This window comes from Hyaena hyaena, unplaced genomic scaffold, assembly GCF_003009895.1.
Source record: "Hyaena hyaena isolate Hyena2069 unplaced genomic scaffold, ASM300989v1 scaffold_310, whole genome shotgun sequence".
Classification (NCBI taxonomy): Eukaryota; Metazoa; Chordata; class Mammalia; order Carnivora; family Hyaenidae; genus Hyaena; species Hyaena hyaena.
This window is the reverse complement of record NW_024080940.1, coordinates 1242607-1263309: the sequence shown is the minus strand read 5'-3', so window position 1 is coordinate 1263309 and position 20703 is coordinate 1242607. Positions and strand designations below refer to the sequence as shown.

At 40.5% G+C, this 20703-nt stretch overlaps 1 protein-coding gene across 2 annotated transcripts in view; it reads left to right on the top strand.

The window, feature by feature from the left end:
- Positions 1-20703, top strand: part of PRLR (prolactin receptor) — a 160456-nt gene that overhangs the window by 105377 nt on the left and 34376 nt on the right. For both annotated transcript variants that reach the window (XM_039248238.1, XM_039248237.1), the window contains exon 2: positions 12887-12948. The gene's annotated coding sequence lies outside the window, so the exon portion shown is untranslated. The remainder of the gene's footprint in view (positions 1-12886; positions 12949-20703) is intronic.

Sequence of the window (20703 nt, the reverse complement as noted above, 5' to 3'; positions counted from 1 at the left end):
CATAAAACAGTTCTTGATCTTCATGTCTTGGATTTAAGGGAATTTAGTACTGAGAGGAAAAATGATTTGTATTTTCAAGTTTGTGGACAGCGGATGATTGCAGGATGGCCTAATAATAATAGTATAATAAGATCATGATATTTCTATTTTTTTCAGTGCCCCTAATAGAACAGATCTATATTTTAAAGTGTTCACCCTTACCTTCTAATAAAATAACTTTGGAATGTATGAAATCTTGCTAATGATGTGAACGCAGAATACAGCACCTGTCATTATATGTTCACCCAACAAGTTTACAGTTGAATGTGAGGTCGCCCTCCAGAACAGCCTGCCGGGGGTCTGCTGGATGCCCTCACCTGCCTGTTGTGTCCTTCTCTCTCTGTCCCTGCTATTGGCTCGGGTATGAATGACGAGGCATGGAAAAGAGGAGAGGTAGGGAGCACAGAGGGTTCCTCGTGTCTTAGGTATTGCCCTGGGATCCATATTCAGGCAGTTCTTACCCAAGGTGGCAAAACCCTTGCTGTCCATTCTTCATACATGTGGTGTAGTGGCCAGACTGAGGGCTCTGGAATTCTTGCATGGCCTTTTCCTACGTTTTGGATGCTGGGCAAGTACTTAATCTGTCTTGTTCCCATCAGCAAAGTGTAGTTCTTAATTTCTTGTTTCCTGAAGATGCTTTGAGGATTTCCATAATTCCTGGCACATAACAAATTTGTAATCAATGTTAACCGTTAATATCATTAGCATGTATTCATTACTTGCTAATTTCTAGATACTGCGCATCAAATCTCTGCAGTAATCTAAAGAGGTAGCTAACAGTATTGTCATCTAACAGATGAAGAAATTGAGATTCAAGGAAATTACGCCTTCCTCAAGGTCACATGATTAGGTGGCATAAGTCATATTTATACCTCTTTAAGTCTGGTTCAAAATTTTGTGCATATCACTGGACAGAACCACCTGTATGCAATGTATCATGCTAGCCAATATACTGTATGCAAGGACATAACCATAATAGTGCACACAAAGTTGTTTTACTAAAAATGAGTGATTGATAGAATAGGGCTACTCTGGAAAATGTCACCAAAACCCATGAGGAAAAAAACAGAAGTAAGAATCTGATATGAAGCTATTGGAACAAATATAGGGACTAAGGAACCTCAAAGGAAAGCAAATCATCTAGCTGGATGCTATGTTCTCCTCAGTCTGGGAAGCCAGTTCCCCTGGTTTATGGGACGAAAAGAAACTTCACATGACATCCTTAAGCTAAAGATTTCCATCAGCCAAGGAATTAGTCTCTTGTGCCCTTATTGACATTTCAGTCCTCAAATTAATGTTCTCATTACTGTCACCACTCACTTCCTAACAACACTTTTAAATTAGTCTTGGGAGCAAAAGAGTAAACAAAAGCACAGCTTATGATTCTGCCAAGTTCAACTACCTTTAAAAAGCAACATCTGATAGTCAAACAAACAACTAGATTGAAAAACATAAGTGTCAGCATTGACACATGCTTATTAGTTGCTACTCCACAAGGGTTATTAGCTGTGCTGCCCCAGGATTGAAGAAGAAAACCGTTCAAGGGCCAGAGACAAATAGCATTTTGATGGTTCCCAACTGGCTGAAGTCACAGAAAAGCTAATACAGGTTTTCCTCCTAACATTCCTCTTTAAACAATCTCCCTGATTATACAGTATAAAGTAGAAACAATTTTGGCTACTAATCCTAAATAATCCTAAACCGTGGATACTAAAATCAGGAAATATTTGTTCTTTTTTATTTCCAGGTGAAAAGGTGTTCTCGATTCATATTACCACAATCATAACAATCTGCTATTTTAATTTAAAAAGTATGTTCTTTCCACACGTATAGTACTAATGGCTTCAAATGCATAAAGAACCTTTTCATAAACCCTTTCATTGGGATTTAGAGATCAGGAGAGAGGTAATATTTTTTAATGGTCTTAATATTGCAATCAAGTAGGGATTATTTTTTAAAACAAATTCCTTGAGAATTCTGGATAAAGTCTTTTCATCAGTTGTAGGTTGTTTTTTATTGTCATTTTAATTAAGAGTATAACCCTCGCTTGTAGATGCTATAAGCTTGTTTAAGAAGGTGGATTTGTACTTGTGGTCCCTGAACTAAAATAAGCAGAAAGTCATTTCGTTCAGGTCCACTGCTAGTGGCTGTCTCATCCCTGCATCCAACCTATGGTTGCCCCAATCACGATGATGACCGTTGGTCAATTTGTGCAGAGTCACATTTATGCCATGGCTGTTCACTGGACTGGAATAATGAGTCTACTTCTCAGTGATCCCAATTTGGTATTGTCATGCTTGTAAAATCCAGCTCTAAACTCTACCCTTCCCTGCTAGTCAATTAAGGAGACCTCGACTTTGGTTCTTTAAATTATCAGTAATACTCTTTATTTACTTTACACTCACTCTCAAAAGCATTTGAAGTAATGTGCTTTAGATATGGCCCTGCTAAACTGTGACCTTGAGCCGGTTGTAACACTCATAAAACTTCTAACCTTTCACAGTGTTTCACTGTTACGAAGTACTTTTACACCCTTTCTCTGGTTAAAGTTATTACCCTGAGAGAATACCAGTTGACCTATATGTTTCTGGTAAAGCTAGCAGGTGGGAAACACTTTAGAAAAGAAGGGCAGTGCATAAATGCAAGGGTCTCTTTGTTAATCTACTGACAGGTAGGACTCAAGTTTCAGTATGTTGGTCCAACTTTGGCTTCAACTCTGGCCTCCAGAGAAGTTCCCATCCTAGATATTTGGCAAGAATGATAGGCCAGAAATGCCAAGACCAGGAGGTCCGGTGGATATTCTGCCAAGGAGCCATACAAGGAACTTCCTGGAAAGAAATGAATTTGAGGAATTTGGCCTGAATATCAGTAGCTAGAAAAGGGCTTGAGTTTTCCCAGCAGATGACTTTAGGAGTATCTAAATTCTGAATTTAGGGACTATAGACTGTAGCTTAGATTGTAAACCTACAGCTAAGAATCGCAGCATTTCAGAGTTGAAATAAGTCCCCTTACTGTTCTTACTGTCCTGATCCTAGTCCCTAACCCTACTGGGGTTTCATACAGTCTCTGTTTAAAGAGTTTGTCTCCTACCAGATAGCTCACTTCATGCTTGGGACACAATAATCATTAAACAAGTATTCTTCCTCTGGAGTCCAGGTCTACTGTCTCCTAACATGACCCATTTATTTTTCTCTCCAGTAGTGGGCAAGTAGGATTTTACTGAACTCAAATCTGTTTCCATGTAATTTCCTCCAACTAGAGGATTTCTCTTCTTGTGTGTTTGGATATACTTTCTTGGGGATCGTAGCAGCCCTAAATGATTTCAGAGACAACACATAAAGCCCCTGAGAGTTGACACATCTTCCTTTTTACTCCCGATTTCTCCTTGCCTTCTGCATCTCTTCCTTTTCCTCTGATCATCTGCTCCCAGGTCCCTTATAGTTCCTCCAGAAATTAAGCGTGAACTCATACATAGAAGGCAAGGGTTTCCAGGAGAAAGATAAGAGGAACTTGGTTCAAGCCCTGACAAATTTCCACCTCTACAGCTTTAAAGTAAATATTACTATTTAATTGATGGAAGTGGGGGTATAATGATAGGATTGAAGTGAATATTCATTATAAATTGCAACATACTATAAAAGCTACCAAATACTTTAATGTTAAATTCTAAAAGGCCTCAACCGTCATGTAAGTCTGGCTTCTTGTTTTACTCTAGAACATTAAGCAGAGAAGAAAAATGACATGTCCGAGGACCACAGCAACAGTTAGAGGAAGAGCTAGAAATGAAAGCTGAATTTTCCAGCTCACAATTCTCTGCTCCTTCTACTGCCTCTCTGTTGAACAATGAAATCAATAAAAACCATCCTCACATAGACACTAAGTCGTACCCCCACGCATGTTAGATGCTCAGTAACTAATGGCTGAAGAAACATGAGTAAATGGATGAATGAATGACAGTACTTTCATTATGATGACATTTTATAGTTTCCCTACAAATGTCACTTCTATTTTTAATCATTTTTAATTAGGTCTCTGTTAAGGAGCTTGGTGCTCAACACGAACCTGGGAAGATTAAATGGGAACATGCATGCAAGTCCCTAAAAGCAGCATCTGGCAATCAATACATGCTCCTTAATTATTATTGTTCTCTGTTTCTAGCCATTTCTCTAAAAAGACTATGCTGATGCTATCGAGGCTCACTAATCTGAATATCACCTTGCAATCTACTAACCAAAGGAATTCTGCAACTGCAAAAGTCATGCTTCGTATTACTACTCCCTATTGATTCCTACCCTGTACCTTTAACTAGGCCATCCACACCTGCTCCTGGCTATTGACATCCAAAAAGACATACTTTTTTTCTCTGGGTTCGTGTTTACTCAGCCCCTGACCTGTGGGCTCTGTCCCCCATGCCCAGTCAGGACTTGCCTATTGCGCCTGACAAGATGTTTGGCTTTACCTTATTTGACTCTGGCGTTCTTGCTCCCTCTCCTTCAGTCTCCATCTCCATCATAGTTTTTGAATTTCCCTTGGTTCCCCCAAGCATCCTGGCAGCTCTGTTCCCCTTAACAAGGCCCTCTCCCTTGACCTGAATTAGTGTGTCTGTCTCTGCCTTATACATAAGTCAGATACTCTCTATTGAAGCATTTGTCATAAATATTAATTTTTAATATTTGGGGCTGGTAGGTGGATGTACACTCTTCATATTTCTGTGCTTCAGAAAAGATAAAAAGAGGTGATTTTCTTCCTTATTTTTTAATTCCATGTTTTTATTTAAATTCTAGTTAGTTAATATACAGTATAATATTATTTTCAAGTGCAGAATTGAATGATTTATCACTTACATAAAACACCCAGCACTCATCACAAGTACCCTCCTTAATACCCATCACCTATTTAACAAATCCTCTTCATCCAGCAACCCTCAGTTTGTTCTCTATAGTTAATAGTCTGTTTCTTGGTCTTTGTCTCTTTTCTCTCCCCCTTTGTGGTTTGCTTTTTTTTTCTTAAATGCTTTTGTTTTTTTAAATCATGTGGTATTTGCCTTTCTCTGACTGACTTATTTCAGTTGGCATAATACTCTCTAGCTCCAACCACATTGTTACACAATGCAAGCTTTCATTCTTTTCATGACTGAGTAATATTCCATTTATATATATACCACATCTTTTTTAGCCATTCATTGATTAATGGACATTTTGGCTCTTTCCATAATTTGACTGATGTTGATACTGCTGCTGTGAACATTAGGGTACATGTATCCCTTTGAATTGATAGTTTTGTATTCTTTGGGTAAATCCCTAATAGTGCAATTGTTGGATTATAGGATAGTTCTATTTTCAACTTTTTGAGGAACCTCCATACTGTTTTCCACAGCAGCTGCACCAGTTTGCATTCCCACCAACAGTGCAAGAGGCTTCCCCTTTCTCCGCATCCTCGCCAACATCTGTTGTTTCTTATGTTGTTGATTTTAGCCATTCTGACATGTGTGAGCTGATATCTCATTGTAGTTTTGATTTGTATTTCTATGATGATGCATGGTATTGAGCATCTTTTCGTGTGTCTGTTGTCCATCTGTATGTCTTCTGTGGAAAAATGTCTATTGCCCATTTTTTAACTGGATTATTTTTCTTCATTTTTTTGTATTAACTGAACTAGCTCTTTCCACTTCTTTCCATATGTTGCCTCTGGTCTCCCATTTTAATAGTGCTCAGGTTTGACTTGCCCTTGAAGAATGACTCTTGAGTGCTTTATTGAGTTATTTTCCTTTTGAAGGCTTTATACATCTATCACACACATGTGTAAACACTGCCATACATGATCCGTATCAGTTGCCAGAATTCTTGAAGCTTTCTTCTTAATCTAAATGTATCTGACAATTTATCAAGACTCAAGTCTGAACTTGGGGTAATGTCAGTAAACAAGAGAGTGCCTTGGTAAATTCACCAATTGGCATTATCCCTGAAGTTCTGGTGTAGATGAGACTTATTTACTATCTTTTTAATTTCTGTGCTTTCTGATGAATTACCATATAATATCTTTTCATTTAATAGTCCATCTACTCCTACTAAATCCCAGCCAGAATGTAAGTTCCTTCAGAGCATGGACTTGATCTGTTTATATTCACAGCTCTATCTTCAGAACCTAAAACACTGTGCTTGGCAAATAGCAGGCAACCAATAAATGTTTGTTGAATAATGAGTGGATGAATGAATGAATGAGAAGCAGAGTGGAATTTTGGTTGGATCGCAGCCTTAGGCATTAAAGAAATTCCTGTTCAAGTTTAGTGATGCCACTTTCCAGCTATGAGACTTCTCTGAATTTCAATTTCTTCATCAATAAAATAGGGATGGTAATGTTACCTACCTCATAGGTTTTAGGGAAGAATTAAATAAGAGAATGCATATTATTTTTTAAATTTATTTATTTAAATTCAAGTTACTTAACATACTGTGTAGTATTGGTTTCAGGAGTAGAACCCATAGTTTAGTGATTCATCACTTCCATATAACACCCAATGCTCATCCTAACAAGTGCCCTCATCAATGCCCATCACCCATTTAGCTCAGCCCCCTACCCACCTTCCCTCCGGCAACCCTCAGTTTGTTCTCCGTGCTTAAGAGTCTACAATGGTTAGCCTCCCTCTCTGTTTTTATCTTGTTTTTCCTTCCCTTCCCCTGTGTTCATCTGTTCTGTTTTTTTTTAAAGTTTATTTATTTATGTTGAAAGAGACAGAGATAGTACAAGCGGGGGAGGGGCAGAGAGAGAGTGAGAAAGAGAATCCCAAGCAGGCTCAATGCTGCCAGGGCAGAGCCACGAGACCATGGTCTGAGCTGAAACCAAGAGTAGGACACTTAACTGGCGAAGCCACCCAAGCACCCCCATCTGTTGTTTATCTTAAATTACATATATGAATGAAATGTGATATTTATCTTTCCCTAACTGACTTACTTCGTTTAGCATAATACACTGTAGTTCCATCCACATGGTTGCAAATGGCAAGATTTTATTTTTTTGATGGCTGAGTAATATTTCATATATATACCACATCTTCTTTATCCATTCATCAGTTAACGGACATTTGGGATCTTTCCATGATTTGGCTGATGTTGATAACATTGGGGTGCATGTGTCCCTTCAAATCAGCATTTTTACATCCTTTGTACTGTAATTCTGGGTCATAAGGAAGAAGGTATTTGCAAATGACCTATTGGATAAAAAGTTAGTATCCAAAATCTATAAAGAACTTACCAAAACTCAACACTCCCCCCAAAAAATAATCCAGTGAAGAAATGAGCAGAAGACATGAATAGACAGATTTCCAAAGACATACAGATAGTTAACAGACAGATGACAAGAGGCTCAACATCACTCATTATCAGAGAAATACAAATTAAAAACACAATGAGATACCACCTCACACTTGTCAGAATAACTAAAATCAACAACTCAGGAAACAATAGATGTTGGCAAGAATGCAGAGAAAGAGGAACACTTTTGCACTGTTGATGGAAATGTAAAGTGCTGCAGCCACTCTGGAAAACAGTATGGAGTTTCCTCAAAAATTAAAGAGAGAGAGAGAGAACGCTTATTAAAATTTTTAGCCCAGTAGCTGCCATATTTTCAGAACTCGATAAATGTTGACTAATACCTTTATTCTTTTCAGGGATAGTCCTCCAATGTTGAAGCTTATTAGAGATAATTGAACTAATTTAATGACTGGAGTTATGACTGTACAGAAGACAAATTAGTTTCATTAATCTGTCAGCAAGAGTTTACTTACAGAGCCACGTTGACAAAACATGTATTAGTCACACCTACCACGTTTAAAACATTACACTAGGATTTGAGAAGGGGGCAAGATGCAAGAATGGATATGACATAGTCTCTTTCCTCTAGGAACATAAAATCTAGACGACCCACTGTGTGTGCTGTACTATGCTATGTATATAAGAATATGAGGCACTGTTGCCTCCCACATCATCTGTCTTTTTGTGTTTTGTAGAAAATTATTCTCTAACACTTAGCCTTTCTTTTAAACCCTTACAATGAGCAACACACTCCTCATGAAACATAACACTCTACTTGGAAATGGTAGTCACCATTAGAAAGATTTTCCTTGAAATTAGCACAAATCTGCCTTTCTCTGGGACGCCTGGATGGCTGACTTAGCTCAGGTAATGATCTTGCAGTACGTGATGTGGGGCCCCACATCGGGCTCTATGACAACAGCTTGGAGCCTAGAATGGAGCCTGCTTCAGATTCTGTGTCTCCCTCTCTCTCTGCCCCTCCCCTACTTGCATTCTGTCTCTCTCAAAAATAAACATTTAAAAAATTTTTTAAATCTTAAAAAAAAAATACCTGCCTTTCTGTGATTTCTATACATTGATCCAACTTCTGCCTTCTGGACATAGCCAGAATTTTTTTTTCCTTATACATCAGAGGTTAACTAAGTAAGGCCTACAGGCAGATCCAGCTACTCATTTACTTTTATAAATAAAGTTTGTTGGAACACAGCCAAGCCCATTCATTTACCTGTTGTCAGTGGCTGCTTTTGCACAATAGCAGACGAGTTGCAACAGAGAACTTATGGCCTACAAAGTCAAAGATATTTATTACCAGACCCTTGAAGAAAAAGTTTTTGATCTCTGCTGTATATTCCAGGCCTTGAAACACTAACAATTAATATGTGTCCACTTAAAGTGGGAAGCCTAGAATTTCTAGATCTAGCATAGCCTAGATCTCTGGATGGGAGCTAATGGAGGCAGAACTAAGGCTCAATATCACCTTCCTTGTCCTGGACACTGTACTTCTAATTATGTGGCCAGAGATTAGGTTGGCCTTTGACTGACCCATAATACCAGAGTGTATAAAGGACTATAATCTCTGAGATTATTTTCTCCAAGAGCTTCCGTTAAGTTATACATCCTACCTTGCAATGATGTAGTTTAGTGTTAGAAACCATGTACAAAACTTTACATCTTTCCAGCCTGTCCAGAGAAATCAGTAAACAATTTAGCATATATTAAAGAGCTGTGTTGGTCAGGGTCAGACAGGAAGAAGATGTTCTACTCAAGCTAGGATTTTTAAGAGAATATAATAAAGAGACCGTTGACATACCTGTGGGCTTGCAAAAACAAGGGAACTTGTCACCACCATTTCTCTATAAAGGGAAATGGGGAGGGAGGGATTCTTCTGGGACTCATGATAACTCGAGTCACGGAAGAAGGACTGGAGCTGTTAGAGACACAGTCACTGTCAGAACGAAGCTACGAGGAAGGCAGGGAGGGAGGGAAATATTTCCCTGATGTGCTCTTCTCCCACTCTCTGCCGCCATGGATGGAGCCCAACCTGAAGCTAAAGGGCAAGAGAGCCGCTCAAGCCACCCCCCACAGGGCACAGAGCAAGACCATGTAGATGCAGACGTTTGGGCAGAGAATGACAAAAACTAAATGATGTGCTGGGCATTTAATAAATGCTGAATAAACAAACAGATGAATGAATGAAGTGAGCCCGTGGTCTGTTGTTCAATTAATGTTTGTTGAACTGCAGAAATAAGTGGGAGGACCGTGATCTCCCTTATGGCCTCTTGCCCCAGAACCATCAATGGTACTGGTTGGCGTTCTAGACTTTCTATTCCCAATGGAGTCCTCGACCTGTGCTCCATTCCCTTTGCACCTCCCCTAGCTTCAGCTGACCATTATGGTTTCCTACAAGAGTGTACAAAAAGTCTAGATTCTTCTGAACAGAGCTAGGACATTATCAAAGAGAGGGCTATAAGTCCTGAAATCATTCTCAGAATCTTAAATGTATTCTAGAATGTTTAGAGTTTTAAAAATGAAAACCAGGTGTGCCTGACTGGCTCAGCTGGTAGGGCATGAAACTCTTGATCACACGGTTATAAGTTCAAACCCCATATTTGGTACAAAGATTACTTAAAAATAAAATCCTAACAAAAGAAAAAGAAAAATTCAGCATCACTACACTACATGGAGAGAAACTGGTGGCTTTTGAGAAAGCTACCCCAGACATTTGTGTTACAGGCTCTGGATTCACCAGACACCTCATTATCAAGTGCCTTAGGGCTGGCTGTTTGATGTTCAAGTGGCCTTCATCACATCATAGGCTTTTATTGCAAAGATGTCTGGGCTCTCCATTCATTTTGCTAGTATCAGTAATGTGGAGATAGTGGGGTGTGTGTGAGAAAGAGAGATCCTCAGTGGCCCGCTTGTTGCCTCCTCCAACAGTTGAATCAGTGTGGAGAGTATTCATCTTAATTCCTCAAAGGATATTCATTCCTAAGGGTTCTGAATTTTGAAGACACAGAAGTTATTTGAAGGCATTATTTGGTCTGCTACTCTAGCTAGATGGTTTTAGCATGGAATATGCAAGACAAAATTGAGCACTAAATTAGGAATTGCTGTCCATACACCAAAGCAAATTTTTTTTTTTTACAAATAGTTTATTGTCAAATTAGTTTCCACATAACACTCAGTGCTCATCCCCACAAGTGTCCTCCTCCATGCCCATCCCTCCTCCCCCCAACATCCATCAGTCCTCAGTTTTTGTCAGCATTCAAGAGTCTCTCATGGTTTGCCTCTCTCCCTTTCCCCACCATTTCCGCCCTTCTTCTCCCCCTTGGTCCTCTGTTAAGTTCCTCCTAATCCTCCTATACGTGCAAACATATGATATTTGTCCTTCTCTGCTTGACTTATTTCGCTCAGCATAACACCCTCAAGGTCCATCCATGTTGCTACACATGGCCAGATTTCATTGTTTCTCATTGCCTTGGAGTATTCCATGGTATAGATAAACCACGTCTTCTTGATCCATTCATCTTTTGATGGACACTTAGGCTCTTTCCATGTTTTAGCTATTGTGGAGAGTGCTGCTATGAACATTGGGGTACATGTGCTCCTATGCCCCAGCATTTCTGTATCCCTTGGGTAAATTCCTAGCAGTGCTATTGCTGGGTCCTAGGGGAGTTCTATTGTTAGTTTCCTGAGGAACCTCCACACTGTTTTCCAGAGGGGCTGTACCAGTTTACATTCCCACCAACAGTGTAGGAGGGTGCCCGTTTCTCCACATCCTCGCCAGCATCTAGAGTTCTCTGATTTGCTCATTTTAGCCACTCTGACTGGCGTGAGGTGGTATCTCAGTGTGGTTTTGATTTGTATTTCCCTGATGAGGAGCGATGCTGAGCATCATTTCATGTGTCTGTTGGCCATCTGGATGTCCTCTTCCAAAGCAAATTTTCAAAAGTTAACTGCTGCAAACATATAACTCACAACAATAGCCAAAACATGGAAAGAGCCTAAGTGTCCATCAATGGACGAATGGATCAAGATGTGGTTTATCTATACCATGGAATACTACATGGCAATGAGAAATAATGAAATCTGGCCATGTGTAGCTACATGGATGGACCTTGAGGGTGTTATGCTTAGCGAAATAAGTCAGGCAGAGAAGGACAAATATCATATGTTTGCACGTATAGGAGGATTAGGAGGAACTTAACTGAGGAACAAGGGGGAAAAAAGGGGGGGAAATGGTGGGGGCAAGGGAGAGAGGCAAACCATGAGAGACTCTTGAATGCTGACAAAAACTGAGAACTAATGGATGGAGGGGGGAGGGGGGACGGGCATGGAGGAGGGCACTCGTGGGGATGAGCACTGGGTGTTGTGTGGAAACTAATTTGACAATGAACTATTTGTAAAAAAAAAAAAAATTTAACTGCTGACATGTATGGGCTAATTTTGTACTCAAGTCCTGAAATCATTTTTGTTCTCACAGTGTTACAACTAGCAGTTTTTACCTTGTGCCTCACAGACTGAGGCCAGTCAGTTCCTAGAGTTTAAAATGTCCTATAAAAAACCCAGGGCCAGATATATTGGAAGGAGCAAGGTGGGAACCACAATGGGCATAGTCTAAGTGGGACAAGCCATACCTGACAGCCCAATGATCAACCTTATCGTCACCAAAAGTTAGTCACACATTGAAAAGCATTCTTCTGCCAATGCTCCCGTGTTTCATGAAATAGAATCAAACCTGAGCTTCCGCTTGGCGTGGCCAAATGCCCAAAGTCATCCAGTGATGTGATGGGATTTGTCAATAAATTTTATTCAAGGTCTCTAGGACTAAATTTCATAAAATCTATGCCAATTACGATGACTGTCAAAGTTTGTGTAAGATCTACAGATTCGATAGCAGTGCCATATCAATGTTCATTTTCTGATTTTAATCATTATACTGTTAACGTAAGAGAATACCATTATTCTTGGGAAAACACACTGACATATTTAGGAGTTAAGTGGCACCATGACTGAGGTGCCTGGGAGGCTCATTTGGTCAAGTGTCCAACTCTTGATTTCAGCTCAGGTCATGATCTCACAGTTCATGGATTTGAGCCCCACATTGGGCTCTGTGCTGATGGCAGAGAGCCTGCTTGGGATTTCTCTCTCTCTCTCTCTCTCTCTCTGCCCTGCTGTCTCTCTCTCAAAATAAATAACTTTTAAAGGTGTTTTCATCTAATCAAGTGATTCAGGAAAAGATAATAATTTGTGTATGCGGAGAAGAAAGAATGATGAATTAAATGTGATAAACTAACAGGGCATCTGAGTGAAAGGTTTATAAGCTTTTATTTTTTTATGATTTTTGCAACTTTTCTGTAAGTTTGAAATGACTCCATAATAAAGTTACCAAAGAACAAATGACAAAAGCCTAGGGCTGTCATCGGCCTGTTCCAGAAGTGCAGTGATGGTGGTCAAGCTGGAGCTGCAGAATGAGTCAGAAATGATGTCTCCTCTTCTGTCATCCTTAAACTAAGATGACTTACTTTCTTTTTCAGCTGAAGAACTCTTCTATTCATGGAGGTGAACACTAAGGAAGCTTTCCAAATGAACCCTGAAGGTAAGGAGAACTTGATCACGTGTCCTTCCATCACATCACCCACCGGAGTGCTGTCCGCATCACCCAGGGCAGGGCCTCACCTGTCTTGGCTCACAGAGGAAATAATCTCAAAGCAGTCCTTGTATGCATGGTCTCATTCTGCTATTCTCAAAGACACTTTCAATCTTCTGAGCCTGACCTTTTTCTAAAGGGAAATACCAAAGCTATTAATAGCTGATATCTTTTATGAGAGATTTTTATTTCTTTTTATGCTTTTCTGTACTTGAGATATTTTCAATAATGACTGTGTTGCTTTCAAAAATCAAGAAAAGACATACTATTCTTATTTTCCCAAGCAGCTCTACATAAATTCCTCCCATAGCTTTCTGTGCCCCTCTCAGCCCCCTGAAACTGTCACTGCTGCAGGTCTCCTCCCTCCCACCCCAATGACAGACCTCATGGAAAGACTCATATGTGACAGGCCCTGGATATTCTCCATCTACCATTAGCAAAGGAAATCATTTGATGGCCCAATCGCCATAATCTCACAAGCTATTGGATGCCTCTCCCCGCCTACAATATCCTATTGCCATTTTGCCATCAGAATTGGGTAGAAGTATTTAACTCAGATTTTCCCTCTTCATCTCAATTCAGATACCATGGCACCTATTTCCTGAGATTTCCTGAGACCACCCCAGGATATTTACTAGTTTTCCAACATTGAAAAAGTGATAGCCCTTTGAGGGTCATATAACACTTCACAGTCAAGAACCAAGCCTGAGCTTTCCATTTGTGTCAGAAGCTCTCAACTTGAGCACTGTTGACCTTCTGAACCAGCTAATTCTTTGTCATGGAGGCTTTTCTCTTCATCCCTGGGATCTTAGCAGCTTCCCAAACCTCTCGCTGCCAGTAGGATACCACCTTCACCCTACTTGTAACAATCAACAGTGTCCCCAGACATTCTCTAAGGTTCCAGGGAGGACAAAATTTCCCCTCAGTAATGATAATACAATAATACTTGTAGACATTGCCAAATCTCCCCTGGGGGGGGGGGGGGGGGAGGGAAGCACAATCTACCCCATTGAGAACCACCCCTGTACGGGTTACCTCAGCCCAGCAAGAACTTCTGTTTTTCATGAAAATGGACGGAAATTTATAGTATTTGGAGTAAAATTAGCAAGGACTTGCAGAAGGGCTGCCATAAGTTGTCAGAATGATCTGACACAACAGGACCCTATGACATAATGTACCCTGCCCAGGAGTATTTGGTGACACTGCAGCTGATGAATCAACCTAGCCTGACAACCAGCCTCTATGAGTTTCTCCTCTCTGCGTTTCTGCCCCTCGATGCCAAATGTCTTATAGGATTTATTTGAATGAAACACAAGCAAAGGAGAACAGGGTAGTGCTGAATACTGTGCATTGTCCTTCCATTCACAAGGGCAAAGAGGTCCAGAAAAAGCACTGTGTAGTCTGAACTGTGTTGCAAAGCACCAGGAATTTGGCTGCTATTTTTTATTTTATGGACCACATTATTGCACTTACGACTTGGGACTTGGTCTCCAGTGATTTCATAAATTTTGACATTTTTCAACCAGTAGGAACCCATTCTTGGCATTGGTTTGAGTGAAAATCCCGTTTTCCATTCCTCAAAGAGTGTAGAGCAAGTGACGCTGTGGCCACAGATTTAACTGTGGTACCAATTGATGAACCAAGGCCCCAAGAATAAATCCCAAAGTGCTAGGATTGGTATAAACTCTTTCTGCTCATCTCCAAGGCATGTATCTTTTTCCCTGGTTATTCTCGCTCCCCCGCACCCACCTCTCTTTATCCTCCACCCTTTACCCAACTGAGTGTTTGGTTTGAAAGGCTACCTCTGCTACCCATGAGTATCTGTGAAAACACAGGCAAGAATCTAAGAACAGTCACATAGTTGTCCAAGAGAAACAGAAATACAGCTCAGTTTCAGAGTGAGAAGAATGTCTGGAAAGCAATGTTCCTAAGGGAATCCAGGGAGAAACACCTCTCTAAAAGAGAAATTGCTATTCCTGGTCAGGATTCCACCAAAGGTGCCACTGCCCATCTTGTGGCCTTTAATCTGGTTTTTGGTCTCTTAACTATTAACCCTTCAGTCTTGGTCCAATGTGATCCCTCCCTAACAAGCTCTCCCTGGCACCTCCTCCCAAGGGTGGAACAGAACACCGCTCTGACTGGCACACCAAGTTCTTTTGCAAGAGCTTGGCATCCTCTGGACTCTTCTCATTCCATCTCTCCCACATCCAGCCTTTTTCCAAGCTCCCATCTGCACAATTCTGACCTTAACTTTTTCTAGACTGTAAGAAGCTGAGAGAAGCTTAGAAGCATCCCAGGGCACTGGGAAGGATGTGTCCTCCACCGACTGTGCTTTGAAGTGTGCCTACAACTTTGTGTCTATAATCTTCTCACCTGCCATGCTTGCCTGCAGAGTCCTTCAAATTCTTATCATTTGAACCTCTTTGACTAAAGTATGGTATTACTCAAAACTTTGCACTGACCTAGAAGGATATAAGACCTTAATTTATGTATAAGGATTTGTTTATCACTTTGGCTTATTGGTACTTCATTAGGATGAGGGCCTTGGAATTCAGACACAGGACAGGTTCATTTGATTGCTGCAGAGAGATTGCAGTGGTGGAGGTATTGAACTCCAGACCTACACTGTCTGGTACACTAGCCATTAGCCACATGTGGCAATTTACATGTAAATTCATTGAAAATAACTTTTTTTTTATTTTTTTACAAATAGTTTATTGTCAACTTAGTTTCTACATAACACTCAGTGCTCATCCCCAAAGTGCCCTCCTCCATGCCCATCCCCCCCTCCCCCCCACATCCATCAGTCCTCAGTTTTTAAAACTCCGTTCCTCAGTCACACTGGCTACATTTCAAATGCTCAATAGCCACATACTCCTCTAGCCTGAGGCTCTTACTGGCAATGGGGAGTTCTGGAAAAGGGGTTCTGGAGAAGAAGCCTAAAATCACCAGTTGTGTAGGGAGAAATAGAAAAGAGTACAAGGAACAAAATTCCAAAGGGAAAGTGAAAGTGGGCCAACGGCAAAGTGGATATCCTTTGCCAAGGGCCTAAACCTAACCAAACAGGCATCTACTCCATCACAAAGCTCTCTATGTTGACACTTGCAAATAAAGGAAGCCCTGGGGTCAGCTTTGGATCTTGCTTCCTCCATTATATGGTCCCTGGGTTCTGTGAGCTCCTTTTAAAGCAAGATACCCTATTCCAAATGCTGAGCTTGAGAGGGCTCAATGCATCACTCACACACATAGAAGTCACTGGGATCCCAGACAGAGGGAAATCAGCACCCCAGTAGCGTAAGGCATCCCATCAGTATCCAATGGTCCACTGAGAACTGGGACTTCCAAATCAAAAGACATACAGGGGAAAAGAAGTAACTTCTTCATCAGGAATTAGACCTCCATAGAGTCTGGGGGACAGGTGGATCCAAGCAGTGAAGGGCCACGTTTCATCAATTGGTAAGTGGCAGAAGCAGCTCAGGAAACTATTCTCCCACTCTATCAGTGGCTTGTGTCACCCTTGCAGGTGATGGGGCTTATCATGCACCTGTCCAGATCCCTACCTGTGTCTGCCCCAAACGGTGTGACTTCGTCTTAGATCATGACTCCAATTCACATCCAAGCCCAAGCCAACAGCAGAGCCCCTGGCATCCTCATGGACTCTTCATTGCCGGTGACCCATGCAAGCTGCCAAGCAGGAGGGCAAGGTGGACTTGTGGCTAGAATGAGAACACTGATGTGATTTTCTCAGAAGATCCTTCTACACAAATGCTGATATCCAGAAAATGGCAAAAGGGAATGGCATTCAGGGCAACCCCTGCACCAGGCTTCTTGAATCTGTTTTTCTGTGCATAAGACACAGGAAAATACTGCTTTCCTAGCTCCCAAAACTCGGAGTCTGCTGTGGGAAACGTCGGTGGCTTTGGTTTGCTAGAAAAAGATCTAGAAAAGTGAATCAGATTAATCCATTTATTGGACTTTCAATAGTTTGGGCTAAATATTTATGACTTACTCTTAGATTTGAAAGAATTTCTCACTGTGTGGGAGCCATTTACATACATGGCCAAATGGCAGATCAGATTCTATATTTTCCTTTGACATAGTGTGTACATAAACAAATATATTTGCACAGTAATTATTGGACTTTGGCTTCAGGTGAGCTCTAGTACTAAATTTGCCATTGACCAGAGAACTAGAAAGCAAAGATTGAAAAGATAATCAAATAGATGAAGCAACAACGAGGATAGTAACAAAATTAAATCATTACTTTAAATGTGCCCAATAAAGCAATACCCCTACCAGCATACTACTTTATTCCTTCCCTTTAACAGCAACACCCATATACTTTTCTTTTTTTAGCACAAATGTTTATAATCATCTTTATTTCTTTATTAAGTTTTAAATTTACATCCAAGTTAGCTAGCATATAGTGCAACAATGATTTCAGGAGTAGATTCCTCAATGCCCCTCACCCATGTAGCCCATCCCCCCTCCCATAACCCTTCCAGTAACCCTCTGTTTGTTCTCCATATTTAAGACTCTTTTATGTTTTTTGTCCCCCTCCCTGTTTTTATATTCTTTTTGCTTCCCTTCCCTTATGTTCATCTGTTTTGTATCTTAAAGTCCTCATATGAGTGAAGTTATATGATATTTGTCTTTCTCTGACTGACTAATTTCGCTTAGCATGATATCCTCTAGTTGCATCCATGTAGTTGCAAATGGCAAGATTTCATTCTTTTTTTATTGCTGAGTAATACCCCACTCATTAGGGCGCATGTGTCCCTTTGAAAGAGCACACCTGTAATCCCTTGGATAAATGCCTAATAGTGCAATTGCTGGATCGTAGGGGAGTTCTACTTTTAATTTTTTGAGGAATCTCCGTACTGTTTTCCAGAATGGCTGTACCAGTTTTCACTCCCACCAGCAGTGCAAAAGAGCTCCTCTTTCTCCGCATCCTCACCAACATCTGTTGTTGCCTGACTTGTTGATTTTAGCCATTTTGATGGGTGTGAGGTGGTATCTCATTGTGGTTTTAATATGTATTTCCCTGATGATGAGTAATGTTGAGCATCATTTCACGTGTATGTTGGCCATCTAGATGTCTTTTTTGGAGAGGTGTCTGTTCATGTCTTATCCCATTTCTTCACTGGATTATTTGGTTTTTTTGGGGTGTTGAGTTTGATAAGTTCTTTATAGATCTTGGATACCATCCTTTATCTGATATGTCGTTTGCATATATCTTCTCCCATTCTGTCAATTGCCTTTTAGTTTTGTTGATTGTTTCCTTGGCTGTGCAGAAGTTTTTTATTTTGATGAGATCCCAATAGTTCTTGTTTGCTTTTGTTTCCCTTGCATCTGAAGACGTGTTGAGTAAGAAGTTGCTGTAGCCATATAGTTCTTAATATCCACCTGGCTCATGTCTAAGCCACAGTGTTGAAAACATACTCATATCTTCAATTAGACCATTGAACTGTACGTGTAAACTTTGATGAAATGCTCCCAAGACCAGATACCCGGTTAAAAGTGGATTAAACAGTGGGCATGTAACACCAAGAATTCCTGAGAAAACCAATTCAAGATTTGATTAGCAATTCACAATATCTCCGGGAACCCAGACTCTTTCCTTTGGGGGAGTCTTCTCCTTCCTGCTCTCTCTTTTTACCAGGGAGGAAAATCTTTTCCAGAAGATCCCAGAAGACTTCTGCTATGACTTAATGGCCAGAACTGGGTGGGAAAATCACTCCTGAACTAAGATGAAGGGGAAATGAGATTACAGGATAGCCTTAGACTGATACCTCCTCATCCTCTGGGACTGGACAGCTGCCAGCTGACAAAACTGAGCCCTGTAAACAAAAGCAAAGGGGAAAATTAACCAGCAGTGTCTGCCATGCCCTTCCATGTATTTACACCATGAAAGGACAGTTGTACCCAGAGCTGTGGATAGGAAAGAGGGGCTTTCTACCCCTCATCCCTGAAGTAGCCTCCCCCGAGAAGCTCCTTAGCTTCTCCACCAGGTCAAATCTGCCCAAGGCACCTGCAGAACTCCCTCAATACTCGTATCAGTTATATGAAAATGTTTTACTAGCTTCTCTCCACTACCAGACGATTAGTACTAAGGGGTTGTTTGAGCAAAACTCTATATTCTCAGGGCCCTGCCCATGCCTGTTGCACTATCGATGCTCAGTTTTGTTGAAAGATGGATTGATGAGTGGATGGGTGGATGGATAGATGGATGGGTGAGTGTTTCACCTCTGTGCTTCAGAGAAGTGGAGGGAATTCTTAAAAACAAGGGAGCAGGCTGTGGGACATCAAGAACTATTGTGGGGCGCCTCGGTGACTCAGTCAATTTGAGGAACCTACTCTTGATATTGGCTCAGGTCATGATCCCAGGGTCGTTGTGAGACAGAGCCCCACATGGGGTTCTGTAGTGAACATGGAGCCTGTTTGGGATTCTCTCTCTCTCTCTCGCTCTCGCTCTCGCTCTCTCTCTCTCTGCCCCTCTCCCACTCACACATGCATGAGTACAGTTTATCTTGCGCGTGATTGTGCGCACGCTCGCCCTCTTTCTCTCTCTCAAAAATAAATAAATAAATAAACATTTTTTTAAAAGTTAAAAGAAAAGAACTATTGCACTCACTCTTTACTGTTTGGCGGGAGATGGGGCTCATACTCAGTCACTCACATTGAGTGACACAGGGAGGTTTACTGTCAGCAGCTGCTGAAATTTTTGCCACAATGCAAATAAGCCATTTCCGTAGTCCCCAAGTGGGGACCTTTTCCATGTATTTACACCATGAAAGGACAGGTTTTTGTTAGGAGATTGTTTTTGTGGTTTTAAACAATTATATTGGTATTTCCCCCTTAATTACAAAGGTAATAATTTTTTATTTTATTTAAGTATTTTAGTAATATTTTATTTTATTACAAAAATTATCATTTTTTATTTTAGAATCATCCTCCAGAGGTAGCTACCACTAATATATTGGTGTATAATTATCTCTCATCTTTCTTCTGTGCACATAAACTATATATAGTTGCAGATACTAGAATTGAGGTCAAAGATATTTACTTTTCATACCAAGTTTTCTTTGTCCTTTTCACAAGTTTCTACATCATTAAGCTTTTTATTACATTATTTTAAAGATTAAATAATATTTTATTTTATGTCTATACCATGATCTAGTTAAATAATCCTTTATCATTTGATATTTAGACTTCTTTCAATATTCTCTTCTTATAAAGAGCACTGGGGGAAATTTTTTTTGTACAGAATTGGTTTTGCACATCTCTGTTCATTTGAAACAAATTTCTAGATGTATATTTTTCAATTCAAAGTGTGTCTACATTTGGAGTGCCCGGGTGCCTCAGGTGGTTAAGCACATGACTCTTGGTTTTGGCCTAGGTCATGAACTCACGGTTCAAGCACCAAGTTGGACTCCACACTAACAGTGCAGAGCCTGCTTGAGATTCTCCCTCTCTCTCTCTCTGCCCCTCTCCTACTCGCTCTCTCTGTCTCTTTCTCAAAAGTAAATAAATAAATAAAAACTTTTTAAAAAAGGAGGCAGATGAACTTTCGGTTGGGTGGCCATGTGCCAATCCTCACTGCTCCTGAAACGCTATGGAGAAATCACATTTAACTAGCAGCCATATTCCTGCATAGAAAGAGAGAATTTTCTGGGGGTGATGACTTTTATAAGCCACATGGTG